This window comes from Tyto alba, unplaced genomic scaffold (genome assembly GCF_018691265.1).
Source record: "Tyto alba isolate M040663 unplaced genomic scaffold, T.alba_DEE_v4.0 Super-Scaffold_22, whole genome shotgun sequence".
Taxonomy (NCBI): domain Eukaryota; kingdom Metazoa; phylum Chordata; class Aves; order Strigiformes; family Tytonidae; genus Tyto; species Tyto alba.
Window position 1 is genome coordinate 29,745,832 of NW_024881296.1, and position 21,366 is coordinate 29,767,197.

The 21,366-nt window shown below is 40.5% G+C and overlaps 1 long non-coding RNA gene across 1 annotated transcript in view; it reads right to left on the reverse strand.

Annotated features, from left to right (window-relative positions):
- LOC116959180 overlaps positions 1-5,348 on the reverse strand; it is a 72,736-nt gene extending 67,388 nt beyond the window's left edge. The window contains exon 1 of the long non-coding RNA XR_006165606.1: positions 5,173-5,348. This is a non-coding gene — a long non-coding RNA (uncharacterized LOC116959180). The remainder of the gene's footprint in view (positions 1-5,172) is intronic.
- Positions 5,349-21,366: the final 16,018 nt, after the last annotated feature.

Genomic DNA, 21,366 nt, shown 5'->3' on the forward strand with positions numbered 1-21,366 from the left:
TTCTGGATCCTTTATAGTACAAAAAAAAAAAAAAAAAAAAAACAAAACACCTTATACTAAAAAGAAAGACAATTGTAAAAATGTTGGGAAAAAATACTCATATGGTACCTATTTTTCTAAGGATTATCATTCTGAACATTTTATACGTGGAGAAACTAGACAAATTCATACTTCTGAATAGTCATACAACATTCTGGAGAAAATGAATGAAGACTTTTTATTTGGCTTTTTCTGTTTGTTTCTTTATGGTGTGTGGCAGTAAACTCTGGAATATATTAATTTGATCCCTAAACTCCATGTCCTTGAAAGCATTAGAGGTTCATTATGAAAGCTATTCCTAATAGTTTAAAATCATTCTTTGCACCACGCACAGCAAATCCAATATAGTGAGTTACTAAATATAATGAACTTGAGAGACTTGCCAGGCTCTTTGTACTCTGTGCTTGGGAGGCAGGTTTTGTCCTTGTCTCCTGCTAGGAACCTTACTGTGTTTATTGATCTCAGTTTGTCACCCTGAGGTCAAATTGCACCTACCTGGAACTGCACCTTCAAGCCACTCAGAAATGATAGCTGAGGCAACGCAGCAGGACGCAGTCTCACAGCTGTGTTTCTCACCAAGAACTCATGAGTTCCAGGGTCCCTTCCACCAGCTGGCCAGCTCCCAAATGAACCTCAATCTGCTCTTCAAATGAGCTGGGACTCTTTCTTTCCATACGTGGCTCTGTTATAAACATACAATGGTGTTCAGCCTGACATCAGCTTCTTTCTCTGAAGTGTTCTGGGACTGGCGACCAGGCAGAGCTGAGCAGTGTGCTCTGTACCTTTCCTTGCTGATTCACTGATAGATCTAGAGCAAGACAGGTCTCTGAAAGTTATTTGCTCTCATTGGACATAGGCTGCTGGGAGCAAAATCAAATTAGAAACCGGAAGGATTTCTCCTCAGTTGATGTCTTCATTTTGCGGTGGGTAAGTTCTTAAATGCAAGGTTTAAAATCTTGAGCATGGAACTGCCTCAGATGTATGAAGAAAAAAAGGAGCAGCCCCTCATGTAGGCCTGATCCCCTGAGGACACTGCCTAAAATATCACTCATGACAAAAATTTCTGGACCTCCCTGTGTAATTTCAGTCTATCTGATTTCAAAACCAAAAGAAGGAAATATTCTTGCTCAAAACATGCAACCATACTCACCCATCTTATTGACACAAACCATCTGCTAGATGCTTTAAGCTGAAAAGACTACTGTGAACAGCCATGCCTGCAGGTATCTATGACCTGAAGAATAATTAGGCACATATAGGAGCTTGTGCATTTGAAAAGTCCTGAGGAATATGTAGAAATATAATAATCTATGCCAACAAAATTTGTGGAAGAGAAAATATCTCTTGTTCAGAACTTCCTTGTGCAGGAGACCCAGTCAGAGTCCTTAAAGGCCTTAATGCAACAACAGCCTTGCACTCTGCTTTCTGCTGTTGCTTTGAGGTTTTTCCATGTATCACTGCCAGCTGCGTGTTCTAGCTGCCTGAAAACAGCTCTGAAAACCTCTCCTAGCATACCTCTCATCTTCCTGTCACTGTCCCTCTGCCAGAAGTGACTTTCTGTCCCATTTGGAGAACTCAGCTTTGGTCAGCAGGAGCCATGCAGGCCAGCCCAAGCAGTGGGCACTTCTGGATGGGGACAGGCTGAGGCAGGAGCCACTTTTGCAACAGGGCAACCCTCTTTGGAAAACTTCTTTAATGGTAACTGATCACTTAGGGAAAAGGTGCTAAAATGGTGACCTAGGATATGAAACAATCTTCGGATTGGAAAGTGTAGAGCATCTGTGTGTATTTTTGAACAAGGCTTTAATAATCTATTCTATACTAGTGGGGTTTTTATTTGGGGTTTTTTAATTGTTTCCATTTAATTTCCAGTTTTTATTACAGCTCTAGATGGACTAATTTTTATGTGTTTACAGTAATCAAAGATACCACCTTGGGATGCAAATGTTCTTTTCTATTCTCTGCGTGGTCAAATGCCTTTTGTATCCTAAACTTTATGGAGGTAGTGTTATGATTAAATAGATTTAAAGAAAGAGCATGCACCTGGCTGTATGTAATAAAGGGCCGATTGAATGGTGTTGATGATATAAACTCAAAAAGGAAGTGATAATGTGCATCAGAGCATTATATTTCCCACTCATCGGCTGTGTTTTATTTTACCTGCAAACAAATAAACATGGCAGGAGATACAACTTGCCCAGCTTCTGAACTGAACACCTTGACAGGCTTAGCTTGCTAAGTGTGCAGTACCACTGCGCTGACTTTGCTGCTCACAGGCTGTCAGGAGTGACATGCCATCTCTCAAAGGACAGCTTGTTTGAAGTCCAGGGGCCCATCCTGGCCTACTTGTCCCGAAAAAAAAGATGGAAGAGAGGCACAGGCTCTTGAGAAAAGGAGTCTTAGCTTTTCACAGTCCATGGCTTCCCTATCCTCAGAGCTAAAGTCACTGAGAAAAGTCAAACCCAACATCTTCTGCAGGCTCCGAACCACAGGGCACCAGTGAACACTTCTGTCCTGCACTGTGGGGGTGGACTGCACAGGGCCGAGCCACCAATGCCTGATGAACAGAGGCAAACATATGAGGTCACATGTATGAGGAACTGATCAGAGCCTTCATCCCAAGGTTGAGCCAAACCTGTTGGGAAATATTTTCCATGTTCATAATAAGTCACTTTGAAAAAAATAAAATAATCTCATGCTGGGCAGTTTACTCTGCCTCAGTGTTTTCTGATTCTGAGCCAAAATGACAAATTGCTTTGGGGTTTCTTTTGTTGCATTTTAAGAAAGAGCAGGGAAAAAAAATGCGGTTTGCACAAGAAACTGAGTTCCCAGGAGAGCCTTTTTTTTCAGTTTTTCAGGTCAGTGTGTCCCTTGTGGTTAAGTGACATTTCACTAATAGACTGGCATCTATTTGAAACGAAACTGCAAATCCAGCCATCACTGATGAGAACTGTGATGCTGGTTGTTCTTATTCCATCCAGAGCACCTATGCGAATGACATCACTGAGTACCTAAAAGACCTGACATCATCACAAAATTGCGTTCTACCTTCTACTGTAAAAATACATCATCATTATTTCTGTGATCTCTAAAGAGAAATTGATTTTTTGTGCCTCCTGTGGATGCTGAAATGCTATTTCAGTGTAATGCTTTTATGTCTATAGCAGCTGATTGCTTTGACCCTGAAGTCCTTCTTGCAGTGCTGCTGACTTGCTGAATCACAGAGTTCATTCACATCCTCTTGCCAGAGAATAATATGCTGAATGCAAAACTTGCTGCAGCAGCAATATAAAAATGAAATGAGATAACACAAAAATAAAGTAAAAGAAAATAACAGAAAAGACATAAAATAATAATAAAAGGCCTGTCAAGTTCAAGCAAATTTGAACGGCAGCGTGACTTTATGCGCCACAAATTTTAAGTATTGCACTTCATCCCTGAAGTGTTCATATGAAACCTTTCTCTGGCATCCCCTGATGATGTGGATGTGATGATAAGGACACTGAAGTCAAGCAATTCAAGTCTGATTCTTGCATCACCTTTAATTACTCCCATGGGGTGTGAAAACTTCAGAATAGTATAAAATGGCTACGGAGGGATGGAGGGTCACGAATCTCTCCCAGTTCCCATTTTGGAGGTGTGACCTCTGTGTGACTGTGACTTGATCTCGAGGCACTTTAGATGTTATAATATTAAAATTCTTGAAGTGTCAGAAATTCCATTTCTTGAAAGGGAAAACTGCTAAAAGCCCTGATGCTACCAATGAAGCAATTGGGACTTAATTCCTTGTTGGATGCCCATGCACACCAGTGCAGATTAATCTCTGCCTTCCATTTATGAGTGCATCTGCCACCCTGACCTCACTGCTGTGCATCCAGCACCCGACACACTTGGTATCTGGGGGTCACACAACAGGAGAAGGGGTTTTCCCCTGTGTCCTGGGTTTGAGTGAGTGGTATTAAATGTGGTTACTTAGAGCACATTTAATACAGCACAAATCCAACCAGCTGCTAAACTTCTCCCAGGTGGAGACTAATCTTTTCTGAGCCGGAACATATAATTATTTCTTTTCTTGAGTCAACTCCTTTAAAAGGAGCTCGGAGGAAGGTCCTGCCATGCCTGTTGAAAGCAGCATGGTGTGCAGATGGAGCACACTGGAAGCAGCCACCTTCAGTCCCCAGATGCCCCTCCAAGAGGCATGGGGTGAGCGCTCCCTGCCTGGCAGGACGCAGCCCCCACCCCAATCCCTGCCAGAAGGTCAGCAAAATGTCCTTCTTCACCACCCACTGGTCAGGGGCTGAGGGAGCGAGGTGGGAGAGTAGCCAGGGAAAGAAGGTGGGAACACCAAGATGTACTCTGACTTCCATACCCCCCCAAATCCATAGCCTGTATCCCTTCTTTTCTGCATCTTTTTCTGAGTTACTTGACCTTCTCCGTACAGGGCAGGGGGAGGCTGGGTACCTTAAGTAGGACTTTGAACCCTGCTGAAGCCACAAGGCTTGTGAACCCCAAATCCTGTTGAGGATCTAGGCATCAGTTTCAGAGCACTTTCCTGATAATGACAGCTATAAATGTGCTCCTGCACAAGGTGTCCATGCTACCTTACTCTCCATTGGCAGAAGTATGAAGTGCAAAATTCATCATGGGCAGTAAGACCTCCAAGGGCTTAGGTATGTTTGGATACATCCCTACCCCAGCAATAATTTCAGAATTTTCTTAAACTCTTTCACCAATCAGATCTTCAAACCATGATGGAAGCCTCATTGCTTTTTATTTCTTCCTGCTATGCAATGCAGCCAGAAGCAGTGTTTACTTAAGATACTGCAGTGAATACAACCTGGAAGTAGAGAAGCATGAAACTCACCAGGAGAAATAAAGAAGAGAGTTTGTTCCAGCCAGAGCTGAAACAGAGGCTTATTGGGTTTCCAAAGAATTCTGGGCTTCAGACCCCCAATAAATCTTGCCGTATTATACAGCTGAAAGAAAAGAGACTGCTACATAATAACAGATAACTTGCAGACCTTATGTACAACCTGAATTCTTCTTTTAAGAGACATTATTGAAAGATAAAGGACTCTCTCTGTATACCAGCCACAAGTTCTTATATCCCATTAACTCAGTTTTCAGCCTTACCTTCTTCTCCTGGCTGTCTCCTCCAAGATGCTCAGCCTTCCCCTGGCAAAGCCCGCAGTGCCACTGTTTCCCCAGCAGCCCCTTCGCTGCGGTGACCCGGCCACACCGGACCATGCACTGGGGCATAGACCCCATCACACATCTAAATTCACCCACCAGGCACAGCAGGCTCATGGGGTGAGGCCTCTGTGTTGCGCTCCTCAGCAGCTTAACGAGGGAGGCAATTAGGGAGTCACACCTTCTTCACATATGGACTGGGGAGGGTGAGAAAGGAGAGGTGATGCAGTCCTCTCCCACTTCAGGGGCAGCTTGGTTTCCCATAGTGTAGTTACCACACTGTAACCTTGCGTACGTACAAACCAGTGATGCACCCTATAGAGTAGGGCTTTGGTACACAGCTAATTACTTAGGAACGCAATGAGACCATTTAGGTCAGATTCTTGCCAGAAGCAGCACTTTTACCTCCTCAGATCTTAACATGGACTGACAGCCACTAAGCACCATCCAACTCCAACTATGTCTGAAGTCAGTTAATGCCTTATCTGCTCACAAGCTGTATGACATGGCCCGCATTGCTGCTGGTTTTGAAACTGGTGGATTGGAATGGAAGCCTGCCATGCCTCAATGCTCAGCAGTCAAAATAGTACATGAAACCTCCCCTCCAAAAAAGCACTTACAATTTTTTTTTTTTTTTTTTGTAGCAGGAGTTTTTAATGGTGATTAAAGTCTCAGCTTAAGGTGTCTGACACTAGACTGCATTCAGGAATGTAGCATAAAGCAGAATTGAATTTGTGATGTGACTCCATTTTAGCTTCTGATGTTGTAAAACAAATATACCATAGAGCACATAGAGCAGTTCTTGAAAGTCTTATATGGTTCTTTTTTCAGGCACTGCGCCTGTCAGCTTCCATGAGCTTTAGGATTCTGGCTTTCTCTTGTATGTCATGTGTTCCCAGATGAAACACAGGTTTCTAGACAGTCATGTTCAATATCCTACTTGAGGAGGAGGAGGAATTTTTTTTTTTGTATGAGTAAAAAATAGAAGGAAAGGAGAACAACACATTAATCTAGGATTTATTGTCACAACAACTAAGCAATGTTATTTTAGGAAGCTGTTCAGACATAGGATTCCCTTAGTCTGTTAATTAATTGGAAATATATCATTAGCTAACCCCTCTCTCGGTGTGGCAGTCACACTGGACAGACCTCTTCTCTGCACACACATGGGAGCAGTGTCCCTGAGTAATGAAAGCCACCCCAATGTTTGGAGGTATAACTGGGTATAAATGACTCACTAATCCTTTAATACTTCCGTTCACAATGAGGATCAAGTCTAAATGACAATGACATGATCCTTTTTTGAAATGAAAGGGATGAGTCCATCTTGTCTGCTCCCCAACACGTTTGTTGCTGTTGTTCTTATATTCTGAATAAGGTGGTAGATGTGGAGAAGCAAAGCAAGGAATAGAAAGTCCTTAATTTTTTCCAGACGTGACTGATAAGACTCTACCTCTCACTACATGATCTTGCATCTGTAATAACTAGTGTTAGTATATTGATCAGCTGAGGCATCTGCAGTACAGTCAGGCTTCTATCGCACATGGAAAATCTGACAATGAAGTCTGGAGAGGAGCTGGGCTGGGCTCTGCAGGGCTTAGTCAGAGCTGAGTTATGTCCTATGGAAATGCAGTGTTGTTTCCCCATCCCGTGCAGGGGGTGCGTGGCTAACATCCACTAGCTGTGGGAGAGGGAGAATGGGAACATGCTCTGGGACTTGATAGTTTGGCTGTGTTGCTGAGGAAAAGAAAACAGATGAAGTAATGGCATAGATCCTGTAAATGATGATGCTGAAAGAGTCCTAGCCTGCCTGAGTCAGCTGACCATGGTCCCACATAAACAGCAGAACAAGCGTGCTGGGAAAAGAGATCCTGGTCATCTAATACAGATGACCACACAGATGAAGTCAAACAGACCCAGGCTGGGATTTAACCATGTTACCAAAGCAACCTGCAGCCTGTAAACATCTGAAAACAAATTAATGTAGGGTACATGCTGACTTCTGCCCATGGGGAGTCTGGCAGAAAACCCCAGGGGAGGAAAGCCTGCCTGGAGGAGCACAGCAGGGTGGCAGACACTGTCTTCCTCAGCGTCACACCGCAGGGGAGGGCTTCTCCGGCACTGCCAGGGGACACGCTGATTCAGGGTCATCCCTCAGTCCCCTCCTGACCATCAGTGGGGCTGCCACAGGGAAAGGAATCTCAGCAAAGACCTAACAGCACAGTGGTGCTACTTCTGTGAACAGTGACTATGCCTTGAGTGCATGAGGGTGATGTTAACTCCAGCTCTCTACCCTGCTATTAGTGCGTATGACACCAGACCTGTAGCATACTATAGCGATGTGTTAAGACTCCGTAAGTACCGCTCTGAGTGACTCAAACATAGGTCGCGTACGTTCAGTGCGTCTCAGAAGAGAGGCTCATTCCTTTGGAGGTTCCTCTGTTGTCATTTTTAGTTTATGATGTAAGAATTCAAGGACAGTCTGTCATCGGATCATGAAAACAATCTCCTTATGCTTTATCGGAAAAGAGAGGCTGAGGTTTTTCTTTTTAAATATAATTATTTTTATTACTGTTAGATTAGCATGTTCCTGTTCGTCAGACTTTTGATTGGAGTTCTAGGGTATGTTTATAAAAAGTCACACTACCACCACTAATATGACATCGCCTTGATAAATGCTATTGCTTGGCCAAGTCAAAATGACTTTGTAGTGCTTGCAACTTAGAGGTTCTTCAGAAACTCTATCCACTAGTCATGTCAACACTGCTTGAAAGATCTAAAATACTTAAATTTAGATCAAAGCTCACATGCCAGCTCAGATCCTACTGAAGATTACTGAATTTAGTTCATGTTCTTAAAAAAGCAGAATTAGAAATATTTGACATTACAAGATATTTCAAAGTATTCATTCCCAATAGGAGTAAAGAAAGATAAAATAATAAAGGTGATAAGGAATAAAACATCTCCTTTGAAATATATATTTATACAGCACCTTTTATGTAAAGATTAATCCATGACTGCAGAATGCTATGAATTAACAAGCAATAATTGCTCTTCCCACAACCTTGGCACAGTCACCTGTGCAGTGGAAGGAAGTAGACCTTTAACAGCATGTCACAGCACTTTGGGTTTGAATTTAAACTATGGTGTGTCGCTGAAAATGTGGGGGAATACAGACAGAAGGAAACTAATAACCCTAAATAGAATTTGGCCAGGAAATGAGGCTGACTCACTTTCCCATGAATTATAGTGTCTTCTTCTAACTTTCCCTACAAAAGCTTGTCTGGTTTTAATTGTCATGACATGCCCTCATCGAGCAGGGAGGTTGTCATTTGAAGGGACTGTCCAAGACAGGGCAACATAAAATGCAAAAGAATTTCCCTGATATATCTGTTTCTGTTGTATCTGTGCCTACTGTCTCAAGATCAGTCCTATTCCCGCTTGATGCAATGGCAAACCCCACTCTGATGACAACATTGTGATGTTGGGCCCGGAGGTTCTTCTTCCTCTATTATTCTGTTATTGGGAGAAGCGTCCACTGGAGTGCTTCTATATAGGGATGTGCACAAACTACAGATGACAACAGCAAACACCAAGGTGACTGCGTCACAAATCTTTCAAAAAAAGATTAATGGCCTGGGGTTATATCTTACCTAATCTTCAAAGCTGTTTCTAATTCAGCACTCTCTTTCCATACGTCTGTGCACATTGGCTGAAATCTTCCAAGCACTGTCATTGCAAGGTGATCTTTATGAACATTAATTCAGTAGCTGGATGGCTAATACAGCACTGTGGTCTCTGACAGAGTCTACGTCACTGCTGAAAATAGCAACCTGAAAACATATTTTCATGGTGCCTGTATCTGAATCAATTAAGTGATCCAATTCATTTGTTTGGAGCAGCTTGGTCACTGAGCTGTGAAGCTCTGGCTTCAGCTTCTGATACATTTCAGATGTTTTCACTGGAAATCCTTTTAATGTGCCAGCCCATATGCAATTAAATTCACCTTGTAAGATATTTACCTTTAAATTAAAGCAATTGTGTATAACTAGAAGGAATTGCTATATCTTTGTGATGGATAACAGTGAACAAATAAAGAAATCATAACAGTTTATACAGTGTTTTCCTTAAAAAGATTAACAGAATAATTTAAGCTCAATCATTTGGATATATACTCTCAAAAGTAATACTGCCACTAGATTGTTCTTTTATCATAGAAGACTTTGTAGACAGAGACACTAAGACCATTTAAGGCATGAAGACTGTTAATTGTAGATTTAGTAGCCTAGTTAGATTACTAGAGCGGAAATTGCTCATCTTTGCTTATGAGGCTCTAGAAATAGCCCAGACCTGATGTAGTGCTTAAAAATAAAGCCATTTGCATTGACAGCAGAAATTGAGTTATCGCTAGGAAAAGGGGAACCCCTCTGAGGCATCCCCCACAGTCTGTACCTGGCGTGACAGAAGGATTCCCTACACACAGAGTGAAAAGGAGACTCTACATTGTCCAGAGAGGAGCCCCAGAGGGCTACTGAGAAACGAGCAATTTAAGAATAAGAACTAGTGGAATAAAAAGTGCATCAATGATAGAAGACTACTTCTATGCAGCATTTTCAGGGGGGAACTATACTTAAATACATCGGTTCCTTGCAGCAGAGAAGTTGTTTGCTATCACACACCTCTCTTCCAAGACATCTTCCCCATTATCAGAAAAGTCGGCTACTCACGTCATGTCCTTTCACGTCATTTTTAATGTATTATTTAGTTAAGCCAAATATTTAATTAGAGATTTCAATATAAAAGCAATTAGCAAGCTTCCTATACATAAGCAATAATTACAAAGCAGCTTAGTAACAGAAGAATGACTAGCGAACAACATTTTGTTGAAATTCTCTTTAAATACTTTTACGATATGTTTTAAACTGCTGGTTTATTTTTGATTCACCAACCCTGGTTAAAAGCAAACAAAATACACCCAAATCTCTTATTTTGGACCGTAATTCTTCTTGCTTTGCAAGTGCCAGCGTGTCACTTTGCAACACAGTAACATCACAACAGAACAGCACGTGGTGATGTTATCTCATGCCTATACCATAACATTTCAAAACAAAGGTTTTGTGATCAAGAAAATAGTTTCCAGGGTATTAAATTGCAATTGCGGGTTCAAGGATGGGGACTTACCTTCATAAAATCAGGCTGAGCCTATGAAAGATGAGGCTTCAGCCAAAGCACTTATTTGTAGCAGGATACTTCGTAAGAACAGAACCAGATAAACAGGAAACACTCTCTCTGTCATCTAAATAATAAGCATCCTCACCTGACTTCTATTAACGTAGAAGAGATCTTGGAATTAATGATTTATGATTATGGGGTTCAGGTGAGAGGTAAGAACCACTTTGATGACTGAAAGGTAAGAGTTTGTGGAGTAAAATGAGGAAGGAGAGATGGAGCTGCTGGAGGATGGGGCAGAGGAAGGAGGGAGAAGCAGGTGAGTGCTGAGGGAGTGGCAGCAGGACCTGTGAGCTGTGCGTGCCTGTGGCTTCTTGTGTCACTGGAACAGCACGGCAAAGAAGCAGGTAAGGAATTCAGCTGTGCGTCATTTAGTTTATATCCAGTAACATCTCAGAAAACTCCCCCCTTGGAAGCAATTTCAAAAAACACTTAGAGCACTTGAACACAGTATCTTGAAGCAATTACAAATATCAACTTATAAAGGAGTTAGCAGACACTCAAAAATCTTTCAAAAATCAGAGATAAGGAAATGTTATCTTAATTTAATTTCTGCCTCCAGAAATCAGCTTCTCCAATGACTGCACATTTGTCTAGTCTGCCAACTATTCTACTCTCATTTTCATGTGCATTTTAGCCAAGGGATAGGAAAGTGATGGAGCAGCCATTTTGTTGCCTTCACATCTAAAGCAGGAAAATCTCACCTGAGTCAAAATTATTCAAGGGTATCCATGCAATGAGTGAGACCGGAGATAGATGGAGGCTGGATGCTGTGCTCCAAGCCTCCCTTATGCTGCTGTCCCTCCACCCCTGACTCTCTTTCTCCCACTCCCGAAACTCAGACATCCCCAGAAAAGTGTGAGAAATATTCTCCAACAGCATGCTGAAATACATAAAATCATCACTCTGCTTTTATCTTCATTGACTTCACCACTTGTGGCTATGTAGCCTGGTTAGAGTAGACCAAGGTCATCTTTACATATATCCTACCCAGTTTTCCCCCAAGTATTACCCAGTCTCTAGTTACCATCACCAAGTGGATTTCTAGAGAAGCTATAGACGAAGTCCGTCCTGGGCTGTTATGCCTGATGCTATAAAATAAGAAACTACCAGATTCTTCCGTTCTCAAATACTTATCACCTTCACAGAAAGGATCTAGTCAAAACTGAATGCAGGTAAAATTAAGCAGGTGCAGGCAGAAGAGAGAGTCATTTATATGCCAAATGCTCATTCATCTAAGGCTTCCTGCATTTGCATGGTATTCTTGGATGGAGTCTTTGTCTGCTACAGCAAAAAAGAGCCATTTTTTGTGGCTTTGGAAAAGGTGTGATTGAACAGAATAGTGTGTCACTTTATTGCCATAACATTATTTTCACTTCAGTGCTTTAAATAATCTGAAAGTCTGCTAGGAAGAAAAAATAAATACTGAAAATTGTAGCTTATTTTATCCTGCACAGAACTGGTTAGGGTGTGTGTCCATTCCTGGGTAGTAGGCTTAAGTAAACTTCATTTTATTTAGAAGGAAGACCAAATACCCTGGAAAAGGCAGCAGGTATTTGCTTTGTGGAACAGGGCTCCTTTCACAGTTTGAACCAAATCTCACTGAAACCCCAGGAACCTTCACAATCAGTTTAATTGGGATCTATGTCAGGGCATATTGGTATAATTTTCTAATAAAAGACCTAACTCACTTAGAAATCCCTCTGAAGTTTACTGGGGAGAGGACATGTCATGGAGTCTGGATGTGTCCTATAGAACAAATTGGCCTTTCCACCTTCAGAGCTAAATACAAAGCTGATCCCTCTGATTTGTTCTTCCATAAGGAGCTGTAGAAATACAAACTAGAAACAAAGACTCCTAAGGAGAAAAAAAGATTTGTTTTTGAAAACTCCTAGCTCAAAGGGAAGATAAATGAACTAGTGTATTAAGTAGTGTCTGACTGGTAGGTAGGCAGACAATCTGACTGGAAACATTTGCAGTTCAGATCTGTGTATCCAAATTCCAGTGAAAAGGACAGTACAAGCCTGGGGACTATGACAGACTGAGTACTGTCAACAGGGAGAGCACAGTCTGTGACTGAGAACCGAGAACTACAGATGAGCTGCACACCTTAATGTTGTGTTTAATGGGGAGCAACCTGCTGTTTCATCACTAATTTTGGGAAAGCCTGCAACTTCTTCAGGAAAAGAGGAGTAGTGATGTAGGGCCAGACACTGCTTCCACTGATATTAGTGACAAGACATTTAATTATTGCATTGGGGGAAGGATCAGGCCCTTAGGTGAAGGCATGAAAATGTATCTATATACTAATGAACCAGCATCAGCAGGAGAGAAAGCCTGTTGTGTGAAAACAGTTAATTGTAAATGCAAGTCTAAAAGAGATTCTGCATTTATGTTTGCAAAAAGACAGGCAAGACATGAAAAACAAGCCTTTTAGCCAAGGAAAATGGATATTAATTCAGTTCCCCAGCTAGGGCACCTGTGCAAACAATACCATCCCCAGGCAGTTAAAACAGAGAACTCCATAGCTAATAGGGTAATGTTGATTAACACCTGACCACTTCACAGGGAGAGAAGAATAGATTTGGCAGGTTTGCAAAATTAAAGGATGTCATCTAAGAAGCTGTTTCACAGTCAGTGCCTTTACAAGAACATTCTAGATTTTAATAGTTTTTCTTAGCCAAAACTGGAACACGTGACTATTTTTGTGAGGTCAGAAAAAAGGTTTTGATTAGTAAATGTAAATAATCCATGGTTGTAATTTTTAAACAAACTTTGCTTATAACCATTTTAAAAGACCAAGCATTTTTTCTGTAAACTAAGTTAATTTTTTAATGAGAAAAATATTTTTACAAAAATGGGTATTTCAGTAGTTTAAAACCATTCTCCTAACGTTTTTCCAAAGTATAAATTTAATTAAATCAACTAATGTTCCTGAGTAACTTCACTATCAACTTTTTTTAAAGTTCAGTAAAAGATGTCTCTTCAGATCAACTCTGCTCCAAAAAATTCTAGGACAAGAAGTTTTGACAAAGTTCTGAGAAAATCAGTTACAGTGACTGGAAACCTCAGTGCAGCAGATTACATCACACCAAGAGATACTGTAGGTGGTATTTGTCTCTTTTTTGGAAAACTATATCTGGAAGTGGCCCTTAGAAACATGTAGGAAAGTGAGACAATCTCTTCTTCTTCTTTTTTTTTTTTTTTTAAACTCTCTCTGTCGTTTTTGGGTTTGTTTTGCTTTTGTTTTTGTTTGTTTGTTTGGGTTTTTTTGTTTGTTTGGTTGTTTTTTTAAGGGCAGCAAGTTTCCTTGCCCAGGAGCTTTTAGTCTACAGAAAACATGCTTCATTTGTGTTTGCATTCAGCTCTGGCGGTTCCACTTTGGGGGAGAGACGAACACCGTGTCGATCACTGATACCAAAATAAAAAATTCCAAGATCTAAAAAATAGCCAAGAGGCCTATTCTTATCCTATTGCTAGGAAGACTAGAGATTTGTAAGACCAGAATAGTTTCTTGCTTATACTAAGATCTGTAACTAGATTAACAGGAGTTAAAATAATCAGAACCTTTTAGATGTTTTTAGTATCATGCACAAGTATCATCTACCTAGCCTCAGACTGACCTCAGTTTAAGGTTAACTTGAAGTTTATTACAAGTTAATTTAAAAGAAAAAGAAAACCAAACCTCAAACTATGAGGTAACTGCCAACAGCTGAGCAGGGCAGCAGCCTGTCATGTAGACTGGGGCTTTTCTGAGCCTCTGACAGCCAGCTCAAGCCATTCCTTGGCTGCTCAAAGCAGCCTATTCAGAGTCCAGCAAAACACAGACGGTTTTTATTTACAGCTTGCCAGTATCATCCAGACCAGCAGCTAATTGAGACTGTACTATTTTCATCCTTGATCTTTGCTGAGCTATAAATGATGAGCCCCAAAAAAGTATTTTCCCTGGTACAGTTTTACAGTGCACCTCATACTTGCACTCCTCAAATATCCAAGCAGTCACCAAACAGTGCCAAAAGCTCATTAAATATTATGGACCACTGAATCATCATTAAATGATTTTTGAGTGACCTAGGAAAGCATTTTACATAAGAGACTTTGTGGATTGAGGAGGAAGAATGTAAGCAAGCCTTTATAGCACAGTTTTGGAACTAGGTGTAGGACATTAGGATTAAAGCTTGGAAACTGTGTTTGTTTCGATTTGTTCCAATCCCAGCTTTGCTGAGTGAGTCAGAGAATGCTGGCAAGAAGCTGTGTGAGAGACTGCACTCACAGGAGATAAGGAAACATTAGGATACACTGAATACCTCTATCAACTTGGTTTCATCACTGCTTAAAAAGAAATTGCAGTGCAGGAGCATACCCCAGCTTTTACATGTGCCGACTCCTTGCAGGACTCTGCTCTTAATTAGGTTTGCAGAGTAGGATAGAAGAGAGAATTTATATAAGGCTGTGGATATGGAAAATGAGAAATTTTAATTTGGTCTGTAGGAGAAAGGAAAGAAAAATAGGAGTGAGGAATTATTGTGCTAGAAAGATTTCTATGTAGAACCACATAAGGCTGCCAGTGGAAGATAAAAATACAAAACACACTTAAAGTAAAATAGTCATGGAAGGATTCCACTAGAGGAGGACAGAATTATTTTGCTTCATATAGGGAGAGTTTTTGTGACAAGAATCATGTTTTTTACCATTTCCTATCTAGATGAGTACATAAAACTCTGTTGTCCATTCTATTTACATACTTACTATTTATGTTGTTAAGGATCAAGCTGGAATGGAGATCTACTGTTCTAGACACTGTGTGATGAAGAGGAGACAGCCCACACCCTGAATTGCTTACAGTCAAAACAGACAACACAGCCAAAAACTAGGGAAAGGAGATAAAACACAGAAAACCACAGCAGCAAACACTATGGTACTTTCACAGCCCTGGTTTAACTGAGGGCAGGGACAGGAATGTGATAAGCAAAATGGAAAGACAAAGCAGAGGGAGAGAGAGATGGAGGGGAGGGAGAAGAGTGGAATCATCAGGGGCAAGTCCATGGGGGACCAGTGATAAAGAGCCTTGGATGAGGTGGGCATCACAGCAAACAGCCGCCTGGCACCAGCTAGTCAAAACTGTTGCAAAATATTATCAGTGTCTGTGAGGCTCATCTTATGTTTTCTGCAGCTGTTGGCACAAATGCCCATTTACCCTTCCGAAGGCCACACATTTGGAAAAACAAGAGATCCCAGTCCTAGAGACAGATACGATTTTTCACTTACAAGTTTCTAAGTATGGAAAGAATTGGAAACATTTTTATTTGTGTATCTTATTCTCCAAAAAAAGGGGGGTTGGTTCAGGCAAAATTGCATGGAAATCCCTAGTATATTCATGAAATTGCTTCAGCTAGGGAAAAAAATAAAGGAATGTGTTTATTTAAGTTCAAATGTTTGACATATTTAAACAAAATATTACCTGGATCTATTTTTTAAATTAATTAGATTAAACTGTACTTTCATTTCATCAGGCCTCAAATGGATTTTTTAAATACTGACTAAGCCTGAAAAGTCATTATATAGTGTCCTGGATGCAATGTGAGTCTAATGCTATTTGCCAGCAAATGGAGGAATGCAATGAAAAGTTTGTGGCTGTGCTAAACACAGGAGTTAAAATTTATCTTCAGTGCTACCCTTTAACATCTATTTTACAAAATACATTGTTCTTCTGTTTCTTTTTTAAAGGTGTTCTAGACAAATATACACCTGATCAGTTGATCCAGAAAATTCTCCTTGTTCATCATCATCTATGCTTACTTACCCTGCACTCAAAACACACACACTTAATTTACTTTCAGCTTTTCAGACACTGGACCTTTTCCCACAAACACTGGAGGAAACAGAACTGGCTACCTGTTATTCTGCAGGTTGGCTGGTTTGAGGTAAGACAAAAGAGAGCTCTGAATTTGAGCTCTTTCTGTGGAACATTTTTGCATGAGGGGTTCCTAGGAAGCATCTCCGCAGTCCTCTATTTTTATGGTCTGAAGCAAGCAAAGGGGCAGCCTTTAAGGAACCATTTCCAGATTTGGTTTAAGTCTAACGGTCAAAAACAATAACCTAATTTGTGACCAGGAATGAAATCGAAACAGAGCGTAGCACAGACCGCATCCTTTAAGAAAGCCTGGTTAGCAAGCCAGCATCAGCATGCCACCCCAGCTGTAAGTAATCCTAACCCATAGCCAAACTATGCAGGGCCTAAGCTATGCTCTGCACTTGGCACAGCAAATAGGCAATCTAACGGGCAAAGAATTTACAACCTAAATTTAGATGTGCTGCTACAATGAGAACAACCAACATGGTCATTATGGACTAAGGGAGTATGAGAACCACAGCCTTCACCTCAAAAGGTAACTGCTTGGGTCTGGGGCAAGTAATATCTTGTAGGTGCTTCTATTCATTTTAAAGATATAATTGAATAAACTTGGCTTCATCACATTAGAAACAAGCTTTAGTGGGCAGCAGAAAGAGAGGTGGACAATACCTCTGTGAGTAAGACCTCAAGAGCCCTTCAATATGAACAGGTTAGGCAAAGGAAGAAGAGGTCACCCACACTCAGATCAAGGATGCAGTCATTGTGACACAGCTGTGAACAAGTACAAGAAGCACTTCAAGTTGCAGACTGGAGGGTTATAGAAGGTCTTTCAAGCCAGTACAAGGAGACTGAATGTGATATGTAGGTTATTAGGAAACCAGTGAAGTATTTAAAGGGAAGAGAGGCTTGGATAAAAAGCACCCTTTCTTTTTTTTGGCAAACTAAGAGGGAACAATGAAGAAGACCATAGAGGAAACCACTGCAGTAATCATCCAACCACTGGTGCATTCCTGCACCATATCCAGCACGGGTTCCTTGCACAGTCTAATCAGGGAGGCTCCATGGCAAACATCCCTTTCCAAATATGGACCTGGGGCAGGAACTTTGGCTCTTACTTGTTTGTCACACAGAGACAACACACAGAAGCAAAAAAAAAAAAAAAGCCATTTTGCCTTGCTGCAAGAATTTTAACAGATTTTGCCAATATTCTTGGCATAAGAGGAGTCCAATAAAGTGACAAGAAGAGAATGTCTGGTGCTACCCAAGCTCCAAACACACTTCCATCATGACTTTTCATAGTTGCCACTTGAGATATATAACTCTCTTACTTATCAGATGTATGTGCACACTTCTGCCCACCCACTTTCAAAATACAGAAATATTTAGATCAGTGTAAAGATGTAGGTAAAGGTGAAAAATGGTTGGAAAAAAAGAACAAATATGTACAGATTCATTCATTATGAATCTGTTCAAGTTTTTCAGCCTCAGAAGCTCAACTTACATAAAAATGTTAGTTTAGCTACTTCACGGCAGGCTAATGCTCAAAATGGCAGCTGAGAATGAAGTAAACTAGTAAAATTAAAATTACAGGAAACGTAAGTCCAACATACAAACCAAATACATACTGCCAAATATGTACTACCCACTGGCAGAAATATTTTTTTTTTTAAGATGGGTCTTCTATCATACAACATGCAGTGTTCCATTAAAATTAAAAAGAAAAAGACCTAAACAAACCATGGATTACAGTCATCTGCAACATCAGGTAAGGCACAGTGATGTAGCTGTACTTGTCTTTCAAGCAAGCACAGTGAAAAAAAAGTGTCTAATAATTCCAAAAAGAAAACTAGTTCTCTGGCAAGAGAACTGTGAATTACATTCACAAAAATATTTGATGGGGTCTACACAAGCTCATAAACTGAGAAATCTTCTCCATGCGAACAAGCATCTTCTGCTTTTTTTTTTGCCAGTCCTCAGAAATAGTCATTGTGAGTTAACTTGGCATCTCTGCTACCTTGCTTCTAGCTATGACTTTATTTGACTTTTTCTTTAGGACCAGATTTTGTCTATCATCTTACAGGGCAACTGCCCCAGGGAACAACATCTGACCTAAGCAAGATATCTACAATACAAGATATCTGCACCTGATTCAGTTGTTTTAACTCACCTCAGAGTTAATGGCGAGGAACAGGCAATTCCAGGACCTGATTCCCCTCATCCATATGTAGACTTCTAAAAGAGGCCAGATGCATTGTGTCCCCAAGAGTGGGAAGGGAAATGGCTCCTTTCATGACACTGACTGAAAAGAGGAGGACGAGGAGACTAGCTAAGAGACAAAAGAGAAAATAATAGTTAAGACACTAAGTAGTTAAATTTTACATGTAAGACAGAGGCACAGTGTCTTGAAAAAGCAATTTTCTTCCATGTTTCAGAAGCAGAAATATTTTGTCCCTTACACCGTGTTGCTATTATTTTTTTTTCTTTTCCCCGTTATAACTCCACAATGTTAAAAACTAGACTTCTTCCTTTTTCTCAGGGAGAACAACATTTAGGATTTCAAAATTGAGATTAAAAGGTATCCAAATGGAAAAAATCTGGAATAAACAGATGTTCTAATGATATAATTTGGCTCAGCAGAGGAATAACATGATCTAAAGAACAACTAATGACAATCAAAACCACATCTACAGCATTTTATTCATATGTCTGCTAGGCAGAGAGAGAAAACACAATTGGTGCAGAATCTGAGCCCCATGAAAAACAAAAGGATTATTTTCCATTGCTTTTTGTGAAAATTGGATTAGATTCTTGGTGCTCATAACAAAACATACAGTTTATTAGAATATCAGCTAGTGAAAAAAGAAACACAATGGGAACATATGTATATTTGGTAAAACTGAAAGGCCTTTCCCCTTTCATTTCAGCCTTGGAATCTTCATTTTAACTAATGCTATCTACAAGCAATTATAATTTCCCAGGTAACCACCATGTTGCAAACACTGGCCACTAAATAAAAGTCTCAGAGGACAGAAGAGGGGGAAAAGTGAATAGCCTGAGTGAATGACAAACCTCTGTTCATTTATCAGGAATCAGATGAAACATTCATTTGAGCATGTACATGTTGGACTTTGTCCGTACTTACCATTTTAATGCAGTTATTATATACAAGGTCATGATGGTATTAAATATGAAATGCTATGATACCACACCCAGGTGATATCTCTGGCATGTAAAGATCTGGAAGTAATCTGCTGCTTATCAGAGCTTTGAGCAGGGCTGGACACCGATCTGAAGGAGGGGGTGGGGAGCTGCAGGACATCTCCTGTGATCCCATGAAAGCCACATCTGCTACAGCAGGCAGTGCCACTTGGAGGGGAGCTACCAATTCTGATGTCTCTAAACCTTCCTGGTAAATCTAGATAGAAAATGAAGCTCCAGACTGCTTTTCTCAAACCTGAGCTTTGTTACCCTGTGACAAACAGCATTTGGTAAAACTCACGGTTTGGAGCCAAGTATGTTGTTCAGTATCATGGTAATTTTCCAGGTTATCTCGGCAAAGGAAAGTATGGAATACACTTCTTTAAAGCTTGGAAATGATGGGGATGAACATACAAAATCTTTAAATCTGGAAGTGCGTCACTGTGATGCACTGAAGTACAGCCTAATGATCTGCAAGCAGGGTTGTTACAATGTGGTGGAGAAATTTTCAAAACATTAATGAATGTAGTAATATTCCTGTAAAGCTCTCATTTTGTGTGTGAATTTTAAGATTTTGGAAGGGAATGTTCTACTATGTGGTTGCAGGCCTTTCCAAAAGAACACCTGCTTCCAGTTATTCAAACACAGTCTCTGCTTCCAACCTAAGTATTATAGTTTGATAGGGAGAGAGAACATGTATGGAAAGAACAGGTGTTTTGATCACTGAATCACTTTCGGGATATGGTTCAGAATTTCATTTTAGTTCAGGCTGAATTGGGATTCATTTTTTATAGTGTTTTATATGGGTTTGTGGTATTTGTATGGATCATTCATTCTTATTTATGGTCTGATAAGACAAGTAGTCCTATGAGATCTTTCTTCAGATTAACTAGCCAAAGTCACGTATGTGTTTTCCCTGTTCAGAAGACACAGATCTACTGTTCTACATCATGTCAGGTTTGCAGCAGGTTTGAAAGGCCATCTGTAGCAAATGTACTGTCTTATATCATGCACTTTCCCTTCTATTGTTCTAAGGGGAGACATGGAATGCTTTGTGGGTATTTTCCCAAACTCCTGAAACTCACATCCTTCATGATTTTTCCAGATTAAATAAATTATTAAATGACTAGCGCTCATTTTGACCGTATGACTGGATTTCTCAAACATTGGCAGAGATGTATGTGCTCATCTCCATAACCCTCCCTAATCACAAATCACTGAAGTTACTTGAGGGTACCCCTGCAAAACAGCAAGTTGTATTGAGCAAATACTCTATTTGAAAGCCCATCTTCTGAGTTCATGCTGGAGCCCAGATCCTCAAGTGTACTGATGTGCCTAACACCCTGAAACTGAGGATTAGGGTCTAGCTGTTTATCCTGGCAGGCGTTTCTAGCCATAAACCAGATGAGTGGGTGCAGGCAGAGAATTAGTTTCTTTTCCACTTTTAGAAATAAACATTTCAGCTAAGGAGGGAAGCACATTGAAAGTTGCTAGGACATATCTCTGCACACCTTGAGGATTTATTTTATCTATCTGTTATAGAGAGACTAATGCATTTCACTATGTTCTCAGCAATGCACAGTCTTGGTTCTAGCCTTGTGCACTTTGGGAGCCCGTGGCTTCATTTTTTCAAGCCCAGTGATCTGTCTGTATTTCTACCTGAGGCTTCTGATGTGCTTCTGATAAGCTACAATTACAGGTAAACAGGTAAAACAAGAATTCAAGGGCACTGCTGAAATGCTGGGCTCAGCATCCCTCACTCCTCCCCTTCTGTCACCACCTTTGTTTTTCTGTGTTAAGAATATAACAGCAGCTGAGAAAAAAATTTCATAGACCCATGCCATTCCCTGTCTACT